The sequence below is a fragment of the Anomaloglossus baeobatrachus genome, chromosome 1 (assembly GCF_048569485.1).
Source record: "Anomaloglossus baeobatrachus isolate aAnoBae1 chromosome 1, aAnoBae1.hap1, whole genome shotgun sequence".
NCBI classification, from domain to species: Eukaryota; Metazoa; Chordata; class Amphibia; order Anura; family Aromobatidae; genus Anomaloglossus; species Anomaloglossus baeobatrachus.
In genome coordinates, this window is record NC_134353.1 from 865,495,268 (window position 1) to 865,519,487 (window position 24,220).

Genomic DNA, 24,220 nt, shown 5'->3' on the forward strand with positions numbered 1-24,220 from the left:
CTAACCTCCTCAATGTCTGGACTAGATTTTCTATTTAGTATGCAACTTATTTGAGAAAAGTATGATTTTTCATGGAAATAACAAAATTGCCTGGGTGACCACAATTTTTTTTAACTGTAGTATATATTTATATATACATACACACTTTTTTTTTATAGCTAAAGCAATTTTTACAGACTGACCTGGAATTTCTGGAAAGTTGGAAACCCTGGTGCAGTTTTCCATTTTAAACAGAGTGCAGGTGCACATGTATGTCCTTCATTCATTGTCTATTGGACTGGTGGAAATAGAAAAGCGTTTGGCTTTCTGCAAGCACAGTTCTCCCAGAACTCTTTTCTCAGGATCACTGGGAATCCCAGCCATCTGACCCCCTACAATCAGTAAGTTATCCCTTATCTTACGGCTAGAGGATAATAAAGTACATCTTAAGGTCCGACCTATGGGACACCCAGTCATGTCTGAGAACAAAGCTCTGGAACTCAAGAAGCAGATTTTGAAAGATCCCCATCTTAAATTGTTTGTAGGTGTGCATGCATGACCTCTGCATCATTCATTGTCTATGGGACTGTTGGTAATAGCCAGGTGCTATCCTTGGCTTTCTCCCAGCACAGCGCCCTTAGAGCCTTGTTCTTGGGATTACTCCTCAATGTTATTATAACATTAACAACAACTCAAGGTGAGAATTTCTCAATTTTATACTTTTATGTTATACTGTACTATTATGTGGCCGTCTGCATTTTTCTAGTTTTGCTTTCCCATAAAGGATAGGAGTGGCGATAGTGACAATACACACAAGCACAATTTTAATGTCACAAAAGCAGTGTGATGTTTTAGGAGAAGACTAAAAACCCCTATAAAATTAAGACCAAGGTTGTCCGAGACCACAGATATCGGCGGATTCAATTGACAGTAATGCCTATAGAGGCCTCCAGACTATCCCATGAAACATGATGTTGGGGGAGAGAAGGATTCGGCATGTCCAATTTCGGATTGTCAATCCCTTTATTCTCAGAGAGAGAAGCCAAAGCCAGTGATGTTTGTCAACAGATCTTTCAGAGAGAACACAAACATTTGACAGACTGAGTGCTCCTGTGTATGGACGAGTCAGGAGAGACGGCTTCCGCCTGAACCATCATTTGGCCCAGATGTATCTATTGTGCATGTGTAGCGCCCCTGAGCCACTCAGGGCACTACAAGGAACTGCATCCTCTTGGGGATGCAGAACCTACCCCCTGGGACCTAGGGTACCAGTGCCGATACCACCAAAGCATAACCAAAATCCTAGTTCTCCACTCCACATCGGGCATAGAGGGTTAACCATGAAAGGGGATGGTCACCTAGAGGTAGGAACGAGTCCCGGGACTAGCCAGCCTGGTGGGAGAGGACAGGGAGTCAGTGGCACACAGTAAGGTGTTCGGACGTGCCTGAGCTGGGTCTGTGCAACAGTGACCCGGGGGCACGGGAGTGAGGTCGCCAGGGCAGGTTCAGACAGATACCGCTGGGACCGGAGCACGCACGGGGCACAGGGCGCTAGATCAGGTGCCAGTTTTTCACGGCTTGATAATCACCTGCACGGTGAGGACACCTTCATGGACTTCAACGAACCAAATAATCCGGGGGCATCAGAAGTAAACTAGAATCGGGGTTCGGACACTCACCTCCCACAGGGTCCGCACTGCCCGCCGTACGAAGAAGGAGACTGTAACCCCCAAAAGGGACAGTCGGGCCCCAAACGCTCCACGCTACGGGGACCCAACCAACAGAGAGTGCCGGGGACAGAGAAATCTGGGTCACTAAATTGGCACTGAAATTCCACGGGACATGAACCAGTAATCCAAGGGTCTGAGTGAGTAGAGACTGTTCAAGACAACCTGGTGTGGTCTCAGTTATTGCCCCTCACATCTTCCAGGTACGGCCCTTCCTGTGGAGGGCCTAACATCATTGCTGCTACCACCACCAGCTCTGGGAGTACCCACATTCAGCAGCGGTGGTTCTACACCTTTAAACCGCAACCCGCAGGTGGCGTCACGTACACTAACTTTCACCCCTACTGTAAATACCCCCTTTTTACAAAAGAAGCCCCAGGGCACAGGACCGGGCAACGGCCACCAGAGTGACATTCCCATTTGCAACCGCCTGGGACAGAGTACCCCCTTCCCTGGGTGCGACACATGAGGCAATACGCAATATGTCTTCTCTGCAGCTACACACAGATTACACTGGACAACAGTCAGTGGACAGTATATTGTACAGAAAAGACACATGTATTGGCCAGGACTCAGACAATTTTTGAGGCGTAGAGAATTTGATTGAAAATGTAATAAAACAGACAAATGACATTAAGTCTCAAACAAAATATAAGGAATATGGCATAACCATACATGTCAGTCACCTGCCAATCATACATATTTTCACACATCCTGATCTCCATGAAGTCACCGTATTCAGAATAGAAATCCAATATCTGAATACTGGAACAAATGGTAAAGGGTGGAAGTTAATCATAGGGAGGTAGAAGCCTCTGACTAGAGCAAGACCCCTGGTTACAAAAGTAATTCAGCTAGGGAAGTGGGCGGGTGATTGCTAGTTCCAGAGAAGTTTCAAAGAGGACCTGCAGACAAGCAGGCTCACGGGTAAAAAGTATCAAATTATGCTGTGGGCAGCTCCCACAAATATGACAGGCATATTTCCGGCCTCAGGACAGCAGGATGCATTAACACATATTTTGCTTTAATTGTGGGATGAGCACCTCAGCCAATAATAAATAACTAGCCGCTAGAAGACAATAGACACATCATGTTTCCTAGCTATAGATAGGAAACATGAAGGTTATATCTATTATGAAATGGCAGCTTTCCTCATATCTCCGTCGCTGAGCATACCACACAGAAGATAAAATCATAATTCTCTGGAACCTGAAGGCATATCCCATGTCCGGCCCAGTCATAAGTCACCAGATGGGGGGGGTATATGGGAGGTAAATGGGTTATTAAAAACCAAAGTGGACATTTTGGAGGTTATCGCCTCTGAGAGATCACGTCCAGTAAACGTGTGGAGAGTACCAAGGAAACCGTTGGCTCCACAGCGCCTTCCCTGTGCCGAGCCAGCACAAGGCCTAGTCACAAGGAATAGGTAACTGATTAATGTGTACATCTGCTTGCACCTATATGTTACTTGCATCTGCTTTTCGGACCATAATATCCGTAAATTTCTTGTGTATGTATTGTTTTTTTTATCCATTGTGCCCTTAAGACGATTAAATATATAATTTAATCCTGGGATGTTCTTTTATCTCGATCAACGAGTCCCATGTCCATGCTCTCGGTTTAGTATAACATGCTACCTGGGCTGGTTTCTGACCCGATATAATCCTGCTGAGGGACTAGGCTTATTTCTAACAAGGAATTTGTGGCAGACTACCAGTCTGGCAGGACCTTGTTTCGCTGAGGCTAGCGAAAAGGGTCTGTCGGCCTGTCAAAATTGTGAACAAGTGGGATGTTGCACCAGAGATTGTGTGGCCCCCCTCTCTCTCCCTTCCCGTGCCCGCGTGGATAGAAAGTGTCACTGTAACACTGCGCCAAGCTGACCTTATGTACCCCTTGGGGTGCAGGACATCACGTGTTGACGGAAGTGATGAGGCCATATCACGTGGCACTGAAGTATTACAGACATCAGGGTGGGGCTGTGAGGTGCGGTTTCGTCACAGACTGGTGGCAGCAGTGGGATGTCTGTGTGACCCCCCCGGCTGATCATGGTGGCAGCGGTGGTATGTTTGTGTGACACCCATCCCTGGCTGATCATGGTGGCAGCGGTGGTATGTTTGTGTGACCCCCCCCAGCTGATCATGGTGTCAGCGGTAGTATGCCTGTGTAACCCCCAGCTGTTAATCATACAAACCAGTAACTCTTTAAGAGCAGTATTTAAATGTCCCTATAGTGCACCCGTCTATGGGGATTCTTCTCAAAATTTCTTCATGAAGTGTATAAAATGAAATATTCTGAACAAAATAAAATCTAGTATTTAGAATAAAGATGAAATTTAGATTGAATGATGCACATTGTAACAACCCTAGTCCGTATAGAGGAGATCTGCCTGTTGCCTTAGAACCCTGAACATGAACCAAGAGCGACCCCATTTCATATATTGAGCAGATCAGCAAACTATCTAAATCGAGAGTGACCTCAGATTGTCCTCGAGGGCAGATTGAGTATCTCACAACTTTGTTGAATCTGGAAGGTGCCAATCAGCCTTGCAATAAGATTCCTGCAGCCTCCAATTACTTGGCTCCGCATTCTAGAAACCACATAGACTGACCAAGTCTGTCCCCCTCTGGCTGAAGAGATGGGGACAATTTGAAGTTTTATTTATTCATCTCCTTATTACTGCAATTATTGGTTAAACTGCGCCAAGGCTCTATGATATGTTAGATCTCTGACCATCACATCAATTCAAGGCTCTCTACACTTTACCGTGTTTCCCCGAAAGTAGGACCCCCCCGAAAGTAAGGCAGGGTGGGGGTTTCGGGGGGGTCCGCCAATGTAGGGCACCCCCCGATTGTAAGGCAGGGTAGCGGGGGGGCCGGGGAATGTAAGGCCGCCTATGGGTGGTGGTCGCGGCGTAATGTAAGGCCGCATATGGGTGGGGGTCCCTGGGGAAAGTACAGGAACTTACCGCTGCCGCTGTTCCCTCGCTCCATCCAGGCCTTCTCCAGTCTCGTGCCACCCGTGGTCCGCCTCCGGTGAATGGCCCCCGCAAGGCTCCCTGCTGGCCATCAGCTCGAGCTGCGATTGGCCAGTCAGCCGGCTCGCAGCTGATTGGCCCTCAGCTCGAGCTGCGATTGGCCAGTCAGCCGGCTCGCAGCTGATTGGCCCTCAGCTCGAGCTGCGATTGGCCAGTCAGCCGGCTCGCAGCTGATTGGCCCTCAGCTCGAGCTGCGATTGGCCAGTCAGCCGGCTCGCAGCTGATTGGCCCTCAGCTCGAGCTGCGATTGGCCAGTCAGCCGGCTCGCAGCTGATTGGCCGAAATCAGCCGCGACGTCACCGCCTGCAGGCTCGCTCCGATTTCGGTAAGTTCCGAAACTCGTGTGTGTGTGTGTGTGTGTGTACGTACGGTATGTGTATGGGTGCCGTATGGGGCTGTATGTGTCAGTGTGTGTGTGTGTACGGTACCGGTACGATATGTGGGTGCCGTGTGGGGCTGTACCGGTACCGTATGTGTCAGTGTGTGTGGTGGCAGAGTGGGGGGCAGAACCACTGTATGGGGAGGCTGCAGGGGGGAGGAAGGGGTGGATGCCGGATCTCAAACAATGGGGAGGCTGCAGGGGGGAGGAAGGGGTGGATGCCGGATCTCAAACAATGGGGAGGCTGGAGGGGGGAGGAAGGGGTGGATGCCGGATCTCAAACAATGGGGAGGCTGCAGGGGGGAGGATTGTCATTTTTTTTCCAATGTAAGGCCTCCCCCGAAAGTAAGGCAGGGTGGGACTTTTGGGGGTTAAATTAATGTAAGACAGGGCCTTACTTTCGGGGAAACACGGTATATAAGGGTGCTTTAGTAACATTCGAGCATCACTGGACAACCTGCTGAACTAAACTGGACACCGTAGAATTATAAAAACATAAAACCAAAAAAAACAAAACCATCTACTTATCTTCTGCACCGGCGACACTTCTCCGATGTCAGTGCGGTGTGTAACGTGACTATGACCACTGCAGCTTTTACTATTCTGTTAGAGCATACCTCCTCTCTGATGGAATCCTGAAGGCTGCAGCCGATTCAGCCGCCACTGATTGGCTGCAGTGGTCATAAAGTCACATTACTGCTGGAAGACAGCACAGATTTCAAAGTCATGACTTTAATAAGGGAGTTAAGTATAGGCTATGTTTTCTTGATTTTATTTGGCGATGGGCAGCTTAGCTGTTAAGAAGGGCTTGTCCAGGGGTGAAACATCTTTTTAAGTTTCTTGATAGGCAAGATACCATACATGCTTGCCCCATAGATATAGCATACAGAAGGCCCTCACTCATGTGCAGCGAACGCAATGCAAGTGAATATACAAGATCAATATATTTGACAGATGATGTAAAGGCAAAGTCGCCCCAACAATTCAGAGTTAATGACTTAATATCGGCTGAACGAGCAGTAAAATAGGAGAAAGGCAAAAGGAACAGGCACAATACATCACTTGTCCGGCTTTGTGCTGAAGTCCACACCTAATTAGTTCTTTTTAAATGTTGTAATAATTCGATCAGACCTTTAGTTTTTCCATCAAATCCTAATTCGTCTCACTCCAAATGTTAATATTGTTCTCCTCATGCATGGAATAGGAAAGCTTCACTGTGATGTACTTCTTCCCTGAAGAACATTGCCTGAAAGGTCACTGACGCAGGAGGGAGAAGTTCAGGAGGCAATAATGCCCCGAATAAGTAATGCAAGGAGATTACTGCTCAAAAATGGCACTGTGTGTGTGGGTGTGTGAGATAGACATGCTGTCAGGCCACGTGACTAAGAATTGTACCTTATAATCATCTGTTCTTCCAGGTACTTCCTGTTCGGTCAAGGAGGAATCATAAATAGAAAAAGGAGCTGGCTTGGCCACTCTGCCAACCCTCTTCATATAAGTCAATGGACAAACATTGACACAGGAAACACTCTCCTGTGTCAAAACCACTGCAAGAGTGGAGCTTCAAGGCTGGGGCCACACGAGCCCTTCTGCGAGTGCATCACATGACACTCTCCTCCTGATCTGCTGGACTTTGAGCTGGGTGTCATGCCACTGTGATGCGATCCTGCAATCTCACCAGAGGAGGACGGGGGCGCTGCGGAGGGGAGAGAGGGACTAATCTCCATTATCAGCTGATGTGATTATCACACTGCACTCTGGTGTCATCCGAGTGCAGTGTGATGTCTCTCTCGCACCCATAGACTTGTATGGGTGAGAGAAAACTAATTGGATTCCACTCTCAGCATGCTGCAAATGTTTTCACGGTCCGATTAGGCCAGAGAATAAAATTGCTCATGGGGGCGGCCACATAGAGTAACATTGGTTCGAGTTGAATACGATTTTTTTATCGCATGCCTCTCGCTCTATTTTTCTTGCCGTGTGTTCTTAACTTAAGAATATTCTTGGATTATTAGGCTATTTTCTACTTTTAAAACAAAAAATTTTTTTCTAGTGGGCAAGCTAATTTTAAAAGAATCTTTTCATCATCTTTCTTCAGAAGCAGTGGTTACAGCTTTGGTCCAAACTGTGCATTCTGAGCACAGCGGCTCCGTGGTTAGCACTGCAATCAGCGCTGGGGTCCAACATCTGCAAGGAGTTTGTATGTTCTCCCCGTGTTACTGTGGGTTTCCTCCAGGTTCTCTAGTTACCTCCCACACTCCAAAGACATACAGATAGGGGATTGTAGATTGAGAGCCCCAATAGGGACAGTCAAATCACATCTGCAAAGTGCTGTGGACTTAATATCGCTATATAAGTGAGTAAAATAAATAAAAATATATAAAAATACTAGCATAGGCCACATTTCTTCTCCATCATTGGAAAAGCATAAGTGTACTAAAGCCGGCAGGATCCTGCGATCTGTCCAGCTCCATAGCAGCACTTACAAGCTCAAAAGCAAAGAGCCTGCAAGCAAATGTTCCTGGCCTAGGAGACCAAGAACTGCTGATAGACTGCAGAGGTGGCTGGTAACCTAGGCAACAAGCAGTAAACTATAAAATTAGTTTGCAACTGCAGAGACTGCAACTTAGACCTAGGAAAAGAAGGGCAGTGAGCCCCATAGGGGTGAGCAGGCCCATGACGATCAGGAGGGTGCAGGGTAGTAAGGAGTTAAAGGTTTTGGTTGGGGATGAGGGAGATAGATGGGGGCATGGGATTGGTGGTTGGTACTGGAGGAGGGATTGGTGGAGAGCAAGGAAGGGGTAGGGGCGTAGTTTGAGGTATAAAGAGAATGTAAAGTGTGTTACCTCCCCTTTCGTCGCTGGAACTTTGTGCCCCAGGACGTCTGTGCTGCAGCCCACTGCGATGGCTGACCTGGCCGCTTTAATGGATTTAGTGCGTGGGGCTGCTGAGGTCCTGGGTGCTGACGTACTGCGGGATCAGCTGGCGGCGGTTTGCGGTGCTGGAGCGGTGATTCCTGCTGCTCCTGCGCCCGGGCCTGTTCTACGTGCTCGGCGGTCACGGCCGCCGGTGCGCTACTCCCCCAGTGGAGGGGGGAGAAGGAGATCAAGGAGCCCCTTCGGGGACCCTCCGGCACGAGGGAGCCCCGCGTCTGCTGTAGTGGAGCTGCCGGCTGCCGGGAGGAATCCTCGCCGGTCCGCGGCCTGCAAGGTCCCGGAGCGGAGTAGCGGCAACCCCCGGTGATGTGCGGGCCGGGGGTGGAGCCCAGCATATCGGATTGGCGGTGGAGACTCCCTGCAGACGGCAGGGGAGCGACTCAGGACGGGTAGTGGAGGTGGAGTGCGGCGGCGGGCAGAGACGAGCGGGAGAAGAGTGCGGTGGCCCGGCGGGCATGGTGCGGTCCCGGATTACGGTCCCCTCCGGCGAGGATCGTGCTGGGGGGGTTCCCGGCGTTTGTCAGAGGCGGGACGGCGATCCCGCAGTCGGCAGGGAGGGAGCCCAATGAGCAGGGAGGACGCAGCAGCGGCGCAGCAAGGATACCGGAGGCCAGCAGGGATGGACGGCGGTACGGCGCCACGTCGTGCCAAGAGACTGAGGTCCAGCAGGAGGCGCCCGGAGGAGCGGGGTGCGGTGACCGTGGGGGTCGACGGCCGCCAGGTGCGGGCTGTCCCCTCGCTTGTCCCCCCTGTGGCCGGCAGTGGCAGTTCGGACTCCGGAGGGGATGAAGAGTCGATGGCAGCGACAGGTCGGACGGAGCGACAGCAGGATGATCGGGGCACGGCTGTGCCGACGTCGGTGCAACGGCAGCCTGGTGAGCGAGCGACAGAAATGTTTAATGCTGTGGGTAGTGCGGGCGGGGGAGGGGGTTCCTCCGCGGGAAGTGTTGCGCAAGGGGCGAGTGCGGTCGGTCAATCTGGTCTACCGGGCCCGGAGTTTTGGGGGCAGCTTTTGGGGGTGTTGCAGGGGTTGTCGGCGGAACGGGGTAGTCGGATTGGGCCTGGGGCTCCGGTGGGGGCGTGGGTGGCCCCCTCGGAGGTGGTGCAGACAGAGGCGCCGGTGCGTGAGGTTGCGGCGCGGGACACTACCGCGGCGGTAGATGCGGGACAGGCGGCCGGTGGGGCGGCTGACGTGGGTGCGAGTAAAGAGGCGGAAAAGGAAAAAGAGAAAGAGGATGAGGTTGTGCGGTTGGATGATAGGGCGCGGAGTGAAATTTATGTGTGTTTTGAAGGTCAGTTGGGGGTTCATTTAAAAAAGGAAGTGAGGGACAAGATTTGGAAAGGGGAGTATGTGGAAATTTTTTCCCTGCTTCCCCTGGAGAAGTTTAATTTGGATAAGGTAAAGCCCAGTGATACAAAAAAGGAGAAGGAGGACGAGGAAAAACGGAGGTATAGGTTGATCCCGAGGACGTTTACCAATTGGTTGCAGGCCTTTGCGATCTTGGCTAGCGTGATTGGGGAAAAGGAGCCGGAGCATTGTTCCGCTCTATTTGGTTATATGGACGCGATAGGGGAGGCGTATAGAGTATACGGCGGATTAGGGTGGTTAAGATATGACGAGCAGTTCCGGCAACGGAAGGCTCTGCGGCCTGGTGTTCAGTGGGGACACAAAGATATTTCTTTGTGGATGCGGCTAATGACGGCTAATGACGGCTCCGGCTCAGCCCTTTCGAGGTGGTGCCGGGAGCCCGGGTGCGAGCGGCGGGTCCCCGGCTGGACAGAAAAAGGGGGCTTGTTGGCAATATAACGAGGGCCAGTGTAAATTCGGGACCTCATGTCGTTTCAAACATGAGTGTTCCGGATGTGGAGGTTCTCACTCCCTGGCAAGGTGCTTTAAGAAAGGAAAAGGAAAGGCGGGGGAGGGGTCTGGAAAAAGGGAGGACGCCAGTGAGGGTAGAGGCGATGCTTTCCTATCTAAATAGGTACCCGGATGTTAGAGCGGCGGAATTGTTGGCACGTGGTTTTACGGAAGGTTTTCGGATTCCGTTTGAATCTGAGGCGCCGGTGTTTCGCCCGGGGAATTTGAGGTCCGCAAAAGAACATCCAGCGGTGGTGAAGGAAAAGCTGCAAAAGGAGGTGGAGTTGGGGAGGATGGCGGGTCCATTCCAGGACCCGCCATTCTCCAATTTAAGGATTTCCCCCCTTGGGGTGGTGCCTAAGAAGGAGCCGAACAAGTTTCGGCTCATCCATCATTTATCTTATCCGGCGGGATTGTCGGTGAATGATGGGATATCACCAGAGTTGTCGGCAGTTTCTTATGTATCCTTTGATAAGGCATTGGAGCTGGTAAGGGCTGCCGGGCGGGGGGCCCTAATGGCAAAGGCGGATGTGGAAGCAGCTTTTCGTTTACTTCCGGTGCATCCAGAGAGTCTTCATCTCTTAGGGTGTATGTGGGATGGGGAATACTATGTGGATCGCTGCCTGCCGATGGGCTGTTCCATTTCGTGTGCACATTTTGAGGCATTTAGTACCTTTGTGGAATGGGTAGTCAAAGACGTGGCAGGGGTCCATTCAGTGATTCACTATTTGGATGACTTCTTTTGCGTGGGTCCGGCGGGCTCTTCGGTTTGCTCCTTGTTGTTGTTTACGTTAGAGCGGATTGCGCGGAGCCTGGGTATTCCGTTGGCAAAAGAAAAAACAGAAGGGCCGGTGACTGCTCTATGTTTTTTAGGTATTGAAATTGATACACTGGCAATGGAATGCCGATTGCCTGAGGGGAAGCTTCTGGATTTGAAGGCGTCGGTGCGGTTTTTGTATCAGGCCAAGAAGGTGCGGTTGCGGGACTTGCAGTCAGTGCTCGGGAAATTGAATTTCGCTTGTCGCATCATGCCGATGGGGCGGATATTTAATAGGAGGCTGGCAAGTGCAACCGCGGGGGTAAGAGCTCCGAATCACTTTGTCAGAGTGACAAAAGTGATGAAGGGGGATTTGTTGGTTTGGGAGAAGTTCTTGGACCGGTACAACGGTCGGACTCTTTGGATGAGCAAGGCTTTGTCCAATAGCCAGTTGGAGTTGTATACTGATGCGGCTGGAGCGACAGGTTTTGGGGCAATTTTTCAGACGCACTGGTGTGTTGGAAAATGGCCAAAGCTTTGGGTGGAAGCAGGTCTGGTGAGGAATTTGGCGCTGCTGGAATTGTTTCCCATAATTGTAGCAGTGGAGTTATGGGGCCCCGTTTTTTCCGGAAGAAGGGTTTGCATGCATTGTGACAACATGGCGGTGGTGCATTCCATCAATGCGCTGTCGGCAAAATCCCCGCCGGTTGTGGGGTATTTAAGGCACTTGGTGTTGCGTTGTTTGGAGTTGAACATTTGCGTGGTGGCTCGGCACGTGCCAGGGATTCGAAACGAGGTGGCTGACGCGCTATCACGGTTTCAGTTTTGCAGGTTCAGGAAGCTGGTGCCGGGAGCGGACGCGGATGGAGAACCTTGCCCGGACGGGCTGTGGGACCTGGCATCGGTGTAGCTTTTGAGGGGATTAGGAGATCGGTGTCTGAGGCGACTTGGTGCCGATATCAGGCGGTGTGGAAGGAATGGGCAGAGTTGGAAAGAAGGGACTTCGTGGAGTCGGGTTACAAAGACCGAGTGTTGGGGGTCCTGATGTTAATTAGTGGGGATTTTTCGGCAGGTCGGTCCGTTTCGGTGATGGGTGGCAAGCTGGCGGCATTGGACTTCCTGTTTCAGATGCAAGGGGTCCGGGATGCGACTAAGGATTTTCTGGTGCGGCAGGCAATGAAGGGTTTTCGGAAAGGGGCCCAGTCGCGTGACATGAGGCGGCCGGTGTCATTGCCTTTGTTGGGGCGTTTAGTGGGATGTTTGGGGGAATTGTGTTCGTCTCCTTTTGAGAGGGGGTTGTTTTCGGTAGCTTTTGTATTGGCGTTTTTTGGGGCCTTTCGCATTGGTGAATTGGTCAGCCCGACTAAGCAAGCAATGGGTGGTTTGATGATGGAGGATGTAATGCTGGGGGAGGATAGAGTGGAATGTCGGCTTCGTTTTTCGAAGACGGATCAGAGGGGGCGGGGGCGCTTAGTGGTGGTGTTTGCGTTACCGGGACACCAACTGTGCCCGGTGGTACAGGTTTCGGAGTTTTTAAAGGTGCGCGGAGGTTACCCTGGCGTTTTTCTGCGGCATGCGGACGGATTGGCCTTGTCGCGTTACCAATTCATTGCGGTGCTGAAGATGGCCTTAGCTCGGGTGGGGGAGGAGCCAAGTGAATACGGGTCTCACTCCTTCCGGATTGGGGCGGCAACGGAAGCCGCCAGGTGGGGTTTGAGTGAGGATTGTATCCGGCGGATTGGGAGGTGGGAGTCTTCCAGGTTTCGCTTGTACATTAGGCCTCATTTGGTCAGATGATGATTCGGGGGTGGGGAATTCCTGTTTTGTGTTTTGATGCTGGTATGTGACAATTTTCTTGGCTGTTGCTGTTTTTATTCGTGGTGTTTATATTTTGTAGGGCCATGCCTTGTGTGGATCCTCGGGCACTCCTACGTGTATTGGGGAGCGTTGCGGGCGGATGTGCGTCACGATGGTCGGCAGCTTGGAGTGTCGGTGACGGAGGCCCGAGTAAAGTGGCTGGGAATTCGGGGCATGACCTGGGGTAGGGTGCGCCCAGAGGTGGCTTATTATAGCCGTATGGATCGTGACCCGGATGTGTTAATTTTACACGTGGGTGGGAATGATTTGGGAGTAAGGTCGGCAAGGGAATTGAAAAGGGACATAAAGTTGGACCTGTTACATTTGTGGAGGGCGTTCCCGGGCATTGTGATCGTTTGGTCGGACATCATAGCTCGGACGCAGTGGCGTTTTGGTAGGTCGGTGGACCGTATTAATAGGGCTCGGAGTAAGCTGAACCGGGCAATTGGCAGGTTTGTGACACGGAATGGTGGTTTGGTGGTGCGGCATAGAGAATTGGAGGTGTCCACGGAACAGTACCTAAGGGGAGATGGGGTTCACCTGACCGATGTGGGTCTGGATTTATGGATGCTGGGTTTGAGGGATGGCCTGGAGCAAGCACTTGGGGTGTGGGGGGCCCGGGCCAAGTAAGGTTGTCACTTGGCCGGTCTGTGGCGGGGGGATAGGTCCGTCTGAGAGGTTGGGAGTACCGACAGTCGGTTTGTTGGTACGAAGTCGCTCAAGGGGAGTGGCTTCGGAGTGGATGGGAACTTGCAGGCGGAGGTCCTGCAGGTTCTGGGTGGGGGTAATTAACGATGGAACGTTATTACCCCTCACCTTGGGCCGGTTGGTCACGGCCGAGGTGGTCCTCTGGGCCGGTTGGAGGTTACGGCCGGGGGTTAAGAATGATGGTTGTTTCCCTCTCGGATGGATCTATCGGTGGTTTGGGTTATAAGGGTATATATGTATAAAGGTTATGTTAACAATGGGTGGCATGTTGAGCCACGAGTTTGGTATACATATATACGGTTAAATAAAAGCTGTGGCCATCCCTTGCAATAAAGTCGTAGTTATCGTCTTTATTTAAGTAAATATGGTATGGGGGGTAGAACCTGTTAACCTGCTTATCCCTTATAGATGCGTCAAGAAGGGCAGTGATTCCCATAGGGGTGAGCAGGCCCATGACGATCAGGAGGGTGCAGGGTAGTAAGGAGTTAAAGGTATTGGTTGGGGATGAGGGAGATAGATGGGGGCATGGGATTGGTGGTTGGTACTGGAGGAGGGATTGGTGGAGAGCAAGGAAGGGGTAGGGGCGTAGTTTGAGGTATAAAGAGAATGTAAAGTGTGTTACCTCCCCTTTCGTCGCTGGAACTTTGTGCCCACCCGCCCGCCCTTATTATATAAAAAAAAAAAAAAAAAAAAAAAAGGGAGAGTAATATAGACATAAAAAAAAAAAAAAAAAAAAGAACAACAAAAGGGGGTGATGGTTTTTTGTCAAAAAAAAAAAAAAGAAAAATGTTTGTTTTGTTGTCACAGCGGGGGGATAGGTCCGTCTGAGAGGTTGGGAGTACCGACAGTCGGTTTGTTGGTACGAAGTCGCTCAAGGGGAGTGGCTTCGGAGTGGATGGGAACTTGCAGGCGGAGGTCCTGCAGGTTCTGGGTGGGGGTAATTAACGATGGAACGTTATTACCCCTCACCTTGGGCCGGTTGGTCACGGCCGAGGTGGTCCTCTGGGCCGGTTGGAGGTTACGGCCGGGGGGTTAAGAATGATGGTTGTTTCCCTCTCGGATGGATCTATCGGTGGTTTGGGTTATAAGGGTATATATGTATAAAGGTTATGTTAACAATGGGTGGCATGTTGAGCCACGAGTTTGGTATACATATATACGGTTAAATAAAAGCTGTGGCCATCCCTTGCAATAAAGTCGTAGTTATCGTCTTTATTTAAGTAAATATGGTATGGGGGGTAGAACCTGTTAACCTGCTTATCCCTTATAGATGCGTCATGAGCAGTCAGGTATAATACCGAGATTCCCTACATTTTTATTAAATATCTCCTTTCTTAAGAGGTACATTTATGTCAAAAAACATAAAACAATTAGAAAGACACAAGGGGAAGAATGTAAAGGTGTTTACACACCCTCCATAGCTCTCACCTCAAAGCTCGTACATTTGACAGCATCTCTGCCGACCTCCCCACACATCATCACACAGTTCAGCTAATGCATATTATATATATATACAGTGTGTGTGTGTGTGTGTGTGTGTGTGTGTGTGTGTGTGTGTGTGTGTGTGTGTGTGTGTGTGTGTGTGTGTGTGTGGTAGAGGAGAGAGAGCAGCTGCCAGAAAACTCCTGCAGCGCTTATTCTCCTCAGAGAACCAAAGAACCTTCCCTAACAACCTGTGGGGAAGAGTCAGGAGGTCACAATGTGCATATAGGACTGCAAGCCATATAGGGTAGGGGTCCTGACTGTAGATAGTCATGGGATTGTGTAATTTAGATCATCACCTCACTTTTCCTCTGGCTTGGGGTTATCTGTGGCTCAAGGGTTAATTGTGGGTTTAATTGATCCCACTAAATAAGGTAACACTGGTTATGATGCACCTTCCCTCCATGTTACCCCTCTGTCCCACATCCTGTATAGGTCATTGGTACCTTCAGTTGCTTATTAGGGCTGGACTGAGCGCTTGTCAGCTGCTTTCCGGAACCTCTTAACTGGGCTCCCGCCCACCATCCCTTTGTTCTATATGGTTCATTATGTTTTGCTGATATGGTTTTCTTGTTTTAGCGGTATAATTCAAGTCACAGCTGGCAGTATATAAAATAAACGGTTGGAGAACATAGAACCGAGGATGGACTTGTTTTCTGGGAGTCCGGTGATGCATAATATCTCGGCTTCAGAATGGTAAACATGTTATATAGTTTAAAAAAAAAAATCGTTGATGGAAAAAATTAAATAAAGCTGTTGCCGAACCCATCCACTAAAAGTATACGTTTCAGTGTTTTATTGGTGTCAGTTAATCTAAGGGAGGTTGGGTGGCATGCGAGTAGGTGAGGTGTAGATCTGCAGTCTTAAGGCCCTGTCACACTAAGCAACATCGCTAGCAACATCGCTGCTAACGAACAACTTTTGTGACGTAACAGCGATGTTGCTAGTGATGTTGCTGTGTGTGACATCCAGCAACAACCTGGCCCCTGCTGTGAGGTCGTTGGTTGTTGCTGAATGTCCTGGGCCATTTTTTTAGTTGTTGCTCTCCCGCTGTGAAGCACACATCGCTGTGTGTGACAGCGACAGAGCAACAACTAAATGTGCAGGCAGCAGGAGGCGGCTTCTGCGGAGGCTGGTAACCACAGTAAACATCGGGTAACCAAGAAGCCCTGTCCTTGGTTACCCGATATTTACCTTTGTTACCAGCCTCCGCCGCTCTCACAGTCAGTGCCGGCTCCTGCTCTGTGCACATGTAGCTGCAGGAGACATCGGGTTAATTAACCCGATGTGTGCTGTAGCTAGGAGAGCAGGGAGCCAGCGCTAAGCGGTGTGCGCTGCTCCCTGCTCTGTGCAGCTGCACCCTGTACTCTATTCCCTATATATGTACCCTGTGCAGCTGCACCCGGTGTGCGCTGCTCCCTGCTCTGTGCACATTTAGCTGCAGCACACATCGGGTAATTAACCCGATGTGTGCTGTAACTAGGAGAGCAGGGAGCCAGCGCTCAGTGTGCGCTGCTCCCTGCTCTCTGCACGTGTAGCTGCGTGCGCTGGTAACCAAGGTAAATATCGGGTTGGTTACCCGATATTTACCTTAGTTACCAAGCGCAGCATCTTCCACGCGGCGCTGGGGGCTGGTCACTGGTTGCTGGTGAGCTCACCAGCAACTCGTGTAGTGACGCTCCAGCGGTCCCTGCCAGGTCAGGTTGCTGGTGGGATCGCTGGAGCGTCGCAGTGTGACATCTCACCAGCAACCTCCTAGCAACTTACCAACGATCCCTATCGTTGTTGGGATCGCTGGTAAGTTGTTTAGTGTGACTGGACCTTTACACAGTTGGCTGGCGGATGCTTTTACACAGAGGTAGAAGTTCTCCTTAAAGAAACCCTCTCATATCGGAGAAGGACCCAGTCACCCACAATCAACAGAGCGAGAGATGATTGAATCATCCAAAGAATATTAATTCCATACAATCCAGAATGTCCATCAAATAATCTACCACGCAGAGAGTAAAATCGTCCAGTAATGGTAAACATGTCCAAGGAGGTTAGAAATAATCCTCCAGCAGTCCTTTTCCAGGGAAATCGGGGTTTCTCACAGTCTCTCTGGGGTGTCAGCTTGTCCCTCAGAGGATCAATCTTACTCCTCCTCTCTTGTCTTTCTCAGCCAGAATGAATAATCCCCCAGGTAAACAGGGAGTTTGGGTGGATTCCAGGCTCCCTCCCCTAGATCTAGGGACAGAAGCACTGAAAGGGGATATAACCTGACTTAACAGGACCAACAATATATCGAATAGACAGACCACCACACCCAAAACATGAACCCACACAAAATGGTACATAACCCACAATATCACACCATCACAACCTCTCACCGATATATTTTGTATTAAATATGCGTATGGCATGTAGTGTGAGTATTACTATTCTCACCTACTACTTTCCATTGTCCAAAGCCGTTCTGCTCCACTTCTCAGTGACGTTATCTCCATTCCACCTAGCCAGCTCACTCTGTGTTGTGTACCGGAAGTCTTTTTTACAATGTAAGTCTATAGAACCTCATTCCATCACTCCATAGACTTACACTGTAAAATCAATCCACTTTCGGGTCATGCAGAGTTCAGTGTGACCAGGAAAGTCTTTAGAGCAGTGACATCACTGAGAAGAGGAGCAGAGCAACGCTTGACACCGGAGAGAGCGGCGGTAGAGAAGTATTATACACTCACCCTATATTACATGCATATATACACACACTTAATTAAAAAAATAATACAGATGGAGGTGATTTTTTAATAAATGCAATGACCTGTAACTAAAATGGGGGGGGGGGTCACCTTGATAGCTGCCATGTTTGCTCTTGAATTCTTTTTCTACGAATGCATTACATAGTATAAATCCATATTTTTTTTATGGAAATAGAACAAAAAAATTAAGAAAAACTTCTGGGTGCGCGCCTCCAGAGGGTTACCAAAGACACCACAATAGCTAACTCCTCCCTCCGAAAAAAGAAAGAGGAGGGCAGCACTCCAATATTAATGTGCAAAAAAGACAGGCTCATTGTTCATCAGCCGAAATGTTGCACTGCACTTCATGGGTTAATAGAGAGTCTGTGTTTTTTGCACATTAATATTGGAATGCTGCTCTCCTCTTTCTTTTTTTTTCGGGAGGGGGGGGGGGGTTTGGATATTTTGTTATGTATTTTTTTTGGGGGGACACACAATTTTAAGTTTAAGTAAATTAAAAAAGTGGATTATGTCCTACCCTATTGGAAACTAAATCGAAACTACTCCTTTAAGTTTTAGCCCTAGTGTTTGTCCCAGTGATCACAAACTCCACATTAGTGCGCACTAATATCCATGCGGAGAGTGGAGGAAAATGTCCTTTTCTGTTTTAAAGTGATAGATTGCAAATGCAAACTGATGGCACAAAGTGAATGGTAACCATCAATATTGAACGTGACATGTTCTTCATAAATGATTGCATCCATAGTCCGCACAGTCCCCATTATACTATTATGGGATGGCTACCTCTCCAAACATCATTACTTTTCTACCATTTGGTTTATGAGGATATTTTAACTCAATATTTCAATATTTGTAAAGTGCATTTTAAGGTCACAAATCCTGTAAACCCATAATAACTGGAATGCAGCTCACACTGTCGGCTTGTGCTTTGTGCAGTGTTGCTGGTTTTATGGGCACGATACAATAGATTGACACACTATAGAACACCTGCCGTCCTAAGCTCATGCTGGGAAACTAAACTACATGGCTTTACAGTGAAATAACAAATGTAGGAACCATTTTATTACTCATTTAGCATTTTCTCTCCAGACGTCAAATATCTAATACCTTACATTTTGCCTAGAAATTGGTTTTCTTAGGAAATTTTAGAAAATGCTTCCTGGCTTGACCCTCATAGAAACATTTACCAACATCTTCAAAGGCTCACTTTCTTGCACCATAGAGGAGAGAACAATAGAGAACAGATGTCGCTCCTTCAGAGGCAGGAGCAGTACTGCTGATGGGAGTAGTTGGCCAAAACTGGAGGGGTCTCATACAAAACAAACTCTTCGACAATCCGTCATGGCCACCACCCTATAACGTAGCCCAATTTAGACTACTGGATATGTACACTCAGTTTTTCTTAGAGTTTTTGCAGCAGTAACTTAGTGGGGAACAGATGAAATTCTCCAAATCCTTCTCGGAAATGCAAAATTCCTCAATATCTTAGGCCCCAATTAGTCAAGTCCGGTCATTCTCCCTGCTCCCTGGAGTGTGAAGCTTTTGATTCATTGAAAAGCATGGGTCTCTTAATGAATCAGGTTAGGCACGAAGTTGCTTGCGTCTTCATGTGCGCCTAGCCAAAATCTTAAGATTTGTGGCATGGCAAACTGAACGCCACCGCTCATCATGGATTTGATGACCGGGGGCACAACACTCCTATGCTACATAGCTGGCATGAAAATGGCAAAAGGTGCCACATTATTAATGGGCTTTTCAGATATTTTTATGCATCATCCAGCATGACCAGTGTGATTGTGGGTCTGTAATGGTCTGGGGAAGTACATTTTTCTTGAACCGCTACGTGATAGTGAAGGGTACCCTAACTGTTAGGCACTAACACGAAATCCTTGGAATCAGTGACAGACCTTACCCTGGTGCAAAGGGCTCTGGATTCCTGCTGGTGCAGGACAAGGTGCAACCTCATTTGGCCACAGTGTGTAGGCAGTTTCCGAATGACGAAGGTATTGATGCCATTAACTTGACTCTGGCTTGGGAAATGTGAGGGCTAATTGAGAACCTGATTATGCATCAGTCCAAAAACGCTAAGTAGCACCACAGTCTGTCCAGGAGCTGACTGATGTCCAGGTCCCGTAGAAGGTAGCGTGACCGGTCTGATGGTGGGTCTGTAATGGTCTGGGACAGAACATTTTCCTTGAACCTCTATGTGATAGTTAAGGCTACCCTAACTGTTATTAGGTACTATTATGAAATTTTTGGTGTCAGTGACGGACCTTATCCTGGTGCAATGGGCTCTGGGCTCCCCCTGGTGCAGGACAATGTACGCCCTCATTTGGCCACCGTGTGTAGGCAGTTTCCGAATGATGCAGGAATTGATGCCATTGACTGGATTTTGGCTTGAGGGCTAATTGAGAACCTGATTATCAGTCCAACAACACTAAGTAGCACTGCAGACTGTCCAGGAGCTGACTGATGCCCTGACCCAGGTCTGGTAGGAGGTCCCCAGATGTTGTTGGAAGCACCTGAAGGTAGGTAGAGACCTACGCATTGCCTGAATTCCATCACTGCAACAGTTAATGTGAATCCGCAACTAGGATTTGCCTCTGATTAAAAATATAATTTTTCTCTTACTCTGGGGTGATTTGAAATCTAGCCATCAATTAGGTGACAATCTTGGCTTCCATTGACCATTGATACATCGTTTCATTTTCAAGAGATTACACAATTTATAGCAGTAACTATAATTCAACTTTAATTTATGGTTATTAATCATGAGCTGATGTCAGACTGAAGTGATCTATTTCAATTTGTTTTAGCAACATATACTGTATATATCACACACCCAAACTTCAAGGTCACAACAAATTGGTGGAAATTACTTATAAGACTGCAAAAGAACAAAAGAAATGTGAATCTATTTGCTGTAAACCACTTCATTTGCTTGTACCTTGCTTTTACACATCATAACCCCTGAGGGTTTATTGAGTGACATTATTCATTAACAATTAGCAGCTAATTTCATTGAAAAAAATAATTAATAAATTAGAGTACATTTTCTATATAATGAAGTGAATATCAGATGCAGTTCAAGGTTAGAAAGAAATCAATGAATGAAATAAAGGCCTCGCTTCATGTGCGAGTTTCATGCATGCATTCTATATGTGTTTTTCACAGACAGAATACATAGTCTTTATAGTTTATCTGGCTTTTTATATGTCCAAGAGTATGTCTTACTCCGATGAATATCCCACATTCGGAGATGAATGGATCTGCACAAACAAAGTCCATGGTCCAATTCAGTGCTCTCGGACTGGGAACAGGAACTATGTGAATGTCTTGCTTGCCCGATGCCCGTTGACTCAATGGCCCTGTAAAGTTATTGAAGGGGTAATCATAAATTCAAGAAAACCAACAAAACAAAAAACCTAAAAACCGTTTATTAAATCATACTTGTTAGAACACAAAACAAAAAAATACAAAAGTGGTGTGTTGTAGTTCAGGCAGGAAGAGGCCCACATTCCCTTCAAATATCCCTACCTTGCCGCGAAGGTCGGCACCCTAAATTGACGTCATGGTGCCCCCACTCCGCGACAGCTATCCGTGAAACACCATACGTTGGACTCAAGTAAAGCTAGTCTTCGGTTAGAGGGAGTGCAAAGGAGGCTTCAATTTAAGACAATATAAGGTTGGGATATTTGAAGGGCAACTGGGCCCCTTCTTACCTAAATTAGGACACAAACTTCTTGTGGTTTCTTGTTGTGTGTTTTTTTTGTATGTTTTGGGGTCATCTATTTTAACAAGTATGAATTAAACTGTTTTTAGCGGTATTTTGGGGTTTTGTTGGTTTTCTTGATCATAATCAATACAAAATAATGTTATAAAGTCCTATCGTAAAATTTCAGCCTGAAGCAAAGAGGTCAGTGTTGGAGACCCCAAACTTGTACACATTGTCTGCAGTAGTCTGAAACACACCCCCTGTCTTCTTATTGGTTTAGGCTGCTGCTATCTCCCTCCCCCGAGCAGTTCTCTTTCCTCAGATTGGTTGCGGGGTATAAATACGGTTATAAGCTCAGTAGAAAGTCAGGACATGGGTGAAAAACAATGAAAGCCCCGGTGGTAAAGGATAACCAGCCAATAAGTCACATACACATGGAGGCAAAAAAAAGATGAAGTAATCCATGTTCAATAGTCGCTCCAAGCTAAGGATACATTGTGGAATTCATAATCCTATAATAGTATTTATTCCAACATATTGCTGTAAAACCAGCACTTTATGAATTCTTTATGTCATAACTATTTAGAAATGAAACAATGGCTTTAGTGCAGGAATAAATCATCTTTTGTCGGCTAAGAAAAGAAAAATTATGTTATCAATCTTTTGGCTTATCACCGTCATGAACAGATATTATTGAGGCGACTATTTGTCATCGGTATAATTTCAGCCGCCGCTCGTATCTCTTACTATGACAGCACAGCAGGCCATATCCTACCCACACCAGCAGACGCCAGTCATAAAATGATCTCCACAATGTGACTTTAGGATGACACCGGCTGTATTTCTCTATATATAAAACCATGGATAATACAATGACTGCAAATCTGTTTACCCACAACCAGTAAAATGCAACCTAGACATAGCATATGTAATAAGCTGTTTACTAATAATATCAGTTATTACTTCAGTATAATAAAAAAAATTATGTATAGTATAGAAGATTTGTAGTTCTATCAAAAGCACAATCCTCACCTTTAGGGTTTGTTCAGACAGGCGTATAATTGGTCCATGTGCGCCACGGACACCACACAAACCTATTATTATAGTCAGTGTGCCCGAGCACATGGCTGACTTTTCACGCAGATCATAGCAGTATGCACCACTTTAGACCATTTTATGGACCAGACTAACGCAGGCAATGTAAAGGCAACTCCGGCACCTGTACTATACGTAACGTGCTTATTATGGTGCGGGAAAGGTGGTAAGACACATTATATAAATGTCTGACAATCTTGATGAATTTGTTTGGACCAAACATGCAATATGTTTGAGGGTGCCAAGATGCCCAATACTCCATTTTCACTGGAGATAAACCACTGGTGTCTGACAGCTGCTTATTCCTTTCTGGTTTTTGTGGCCAAGGATGTTCATCTTTGTGGAATTCAGCCATTCGGAACTAAAGGAATATGGTTGCCTTAAGGCTTAAATCACACATGTGGTTTTGGAGCCAAAGGAGATGGGGATCCATAAAGAAGAAGTACAATGGAAGAACCCATTTGTTTTAGCGTTGGGCGTATCAATTTGCAGGACACTCGTCCCATCGACCACTGAGTCATTGCTCCGTGACCACGGGATGTGAAGTTCATGAATCTCTCCCCTTCCAGTATCTCCAATGCGGCTTTTCAGTAGCAAAATTGTTGAGATATCACCTGAGAACAATGCCACAATGATGATGGTGCACTGACTCGGCTAATCAAAGACTGCAACATGGAGCCCAGAGGGTAAGACATTTCCAAACGTCCAGTGCCCAGAGACTACTAACCTGGCTGATGGATCATAGTCCTGCAAATGTATTCATCCAATGCGAATTGGTTTCCTTACCTTGGGATCCAGTTCTAGCTTTGGCTCAAAAAAGGATATCAAGTGCTTCTGTCTCTTTGTTTTATCCTGGGGGACCGTCCCCCCCTCCTCCCGTGCTATGAATTTGAGTCTGCCCAGCTTTGACATTTCTATTCCTCTCTACCCAACCGCGGGTCCCTCACAGGTCCCTTGTTGACCTTTGAGACCTTTTGCCTAACACAGCCTACCATCCTGCATGTGACCTAGACAGTCTTTAAACTGCTTCTAGATAGGGACCTTAGCTCTCTTCCATCTTATTGCAAGGCCTGGGAAACTGAACTCAACAAAACCTTTACAAAAGTCCAATGGGACAGATGTTTTTCCCTCTCGCATAAATCCATGATAGCATCCAAATCCCAGGAGACCAATTTTAAAGATAATTTCTAGGTGGTATAGGGTCCCTTACACCTTGAATAAATGATTGCCCGAGGTCACAAATGTATGTTGGTGCTGTGGGGCGGCAGTTGGAACAATGACACATATATGGTGGTCTTGCCCAATCTTGAGCGCCCTCTGGGAGAGTGTGCTTAAAGTGGCTGCGGAGGTGACTGGGGTATCTGTTCCCCCATCCCCAGAAGCAATTTTATCGTACATTTTTTCCATGTCCAAGTCTATTTACAAAAAATCGTTACTGAGGCACCTCCTTCAAGCGGCCAAAACCGTAATCCCTCGGCATTGGAGATCAACAGACCCCTCCCCCCCAGAGGAACGGTTGTCCGAAATATCAATGATCTATCGCATGGAAACCCTCATTGCGCACGCCCAACAGGAAATGAACTTCGTGGCTACAGAGTAGTTTCATTGGGAGGCCTTTCTTTCCTCCACTTTGTATCGTCATAAACTTAAGCAGTTTTTGGCTACCCAGGCCTCCACTTTCCTTTCTTTGAATCATCTCACTTTCTTCCTATTTCTTGGCTGCGTCACCCCTATGAGGGCTCGATTGTCTGTAGCCCCCTCCTGTAATTGCACTTGTTGTGCTTGCATTTTATTCAGTGATATATTCATTGCTGTATTTTATGTTTGATTTGTTGCTTATGTTTAAAACTCAATAAAAAGTTGAATAACAAAAGCACATCAGAAGCTAAAAAGGTGCATTTTCTGAAATACAGAAATATAACATTTCAAAATAGATGTGAATTAGAAAATATTTT

The 24,220-nt window shown here is 47.7% G+C and overlaps 1 protein-coding gene across 6 annotated transcripts in view; it reads right to left on the minus strand.

Moving 5' to 3' along the window:
- Positions 1–24,220, minus strand: part of MAST4 (microtubule associated serine/threonine kinase family member 4) — a 775,598-nt gene that overhangs the window by 309,100 nt on the left and 442,278 nt on the right. The gene's annotated exons all lie outside the window — the stretch shown is intronic.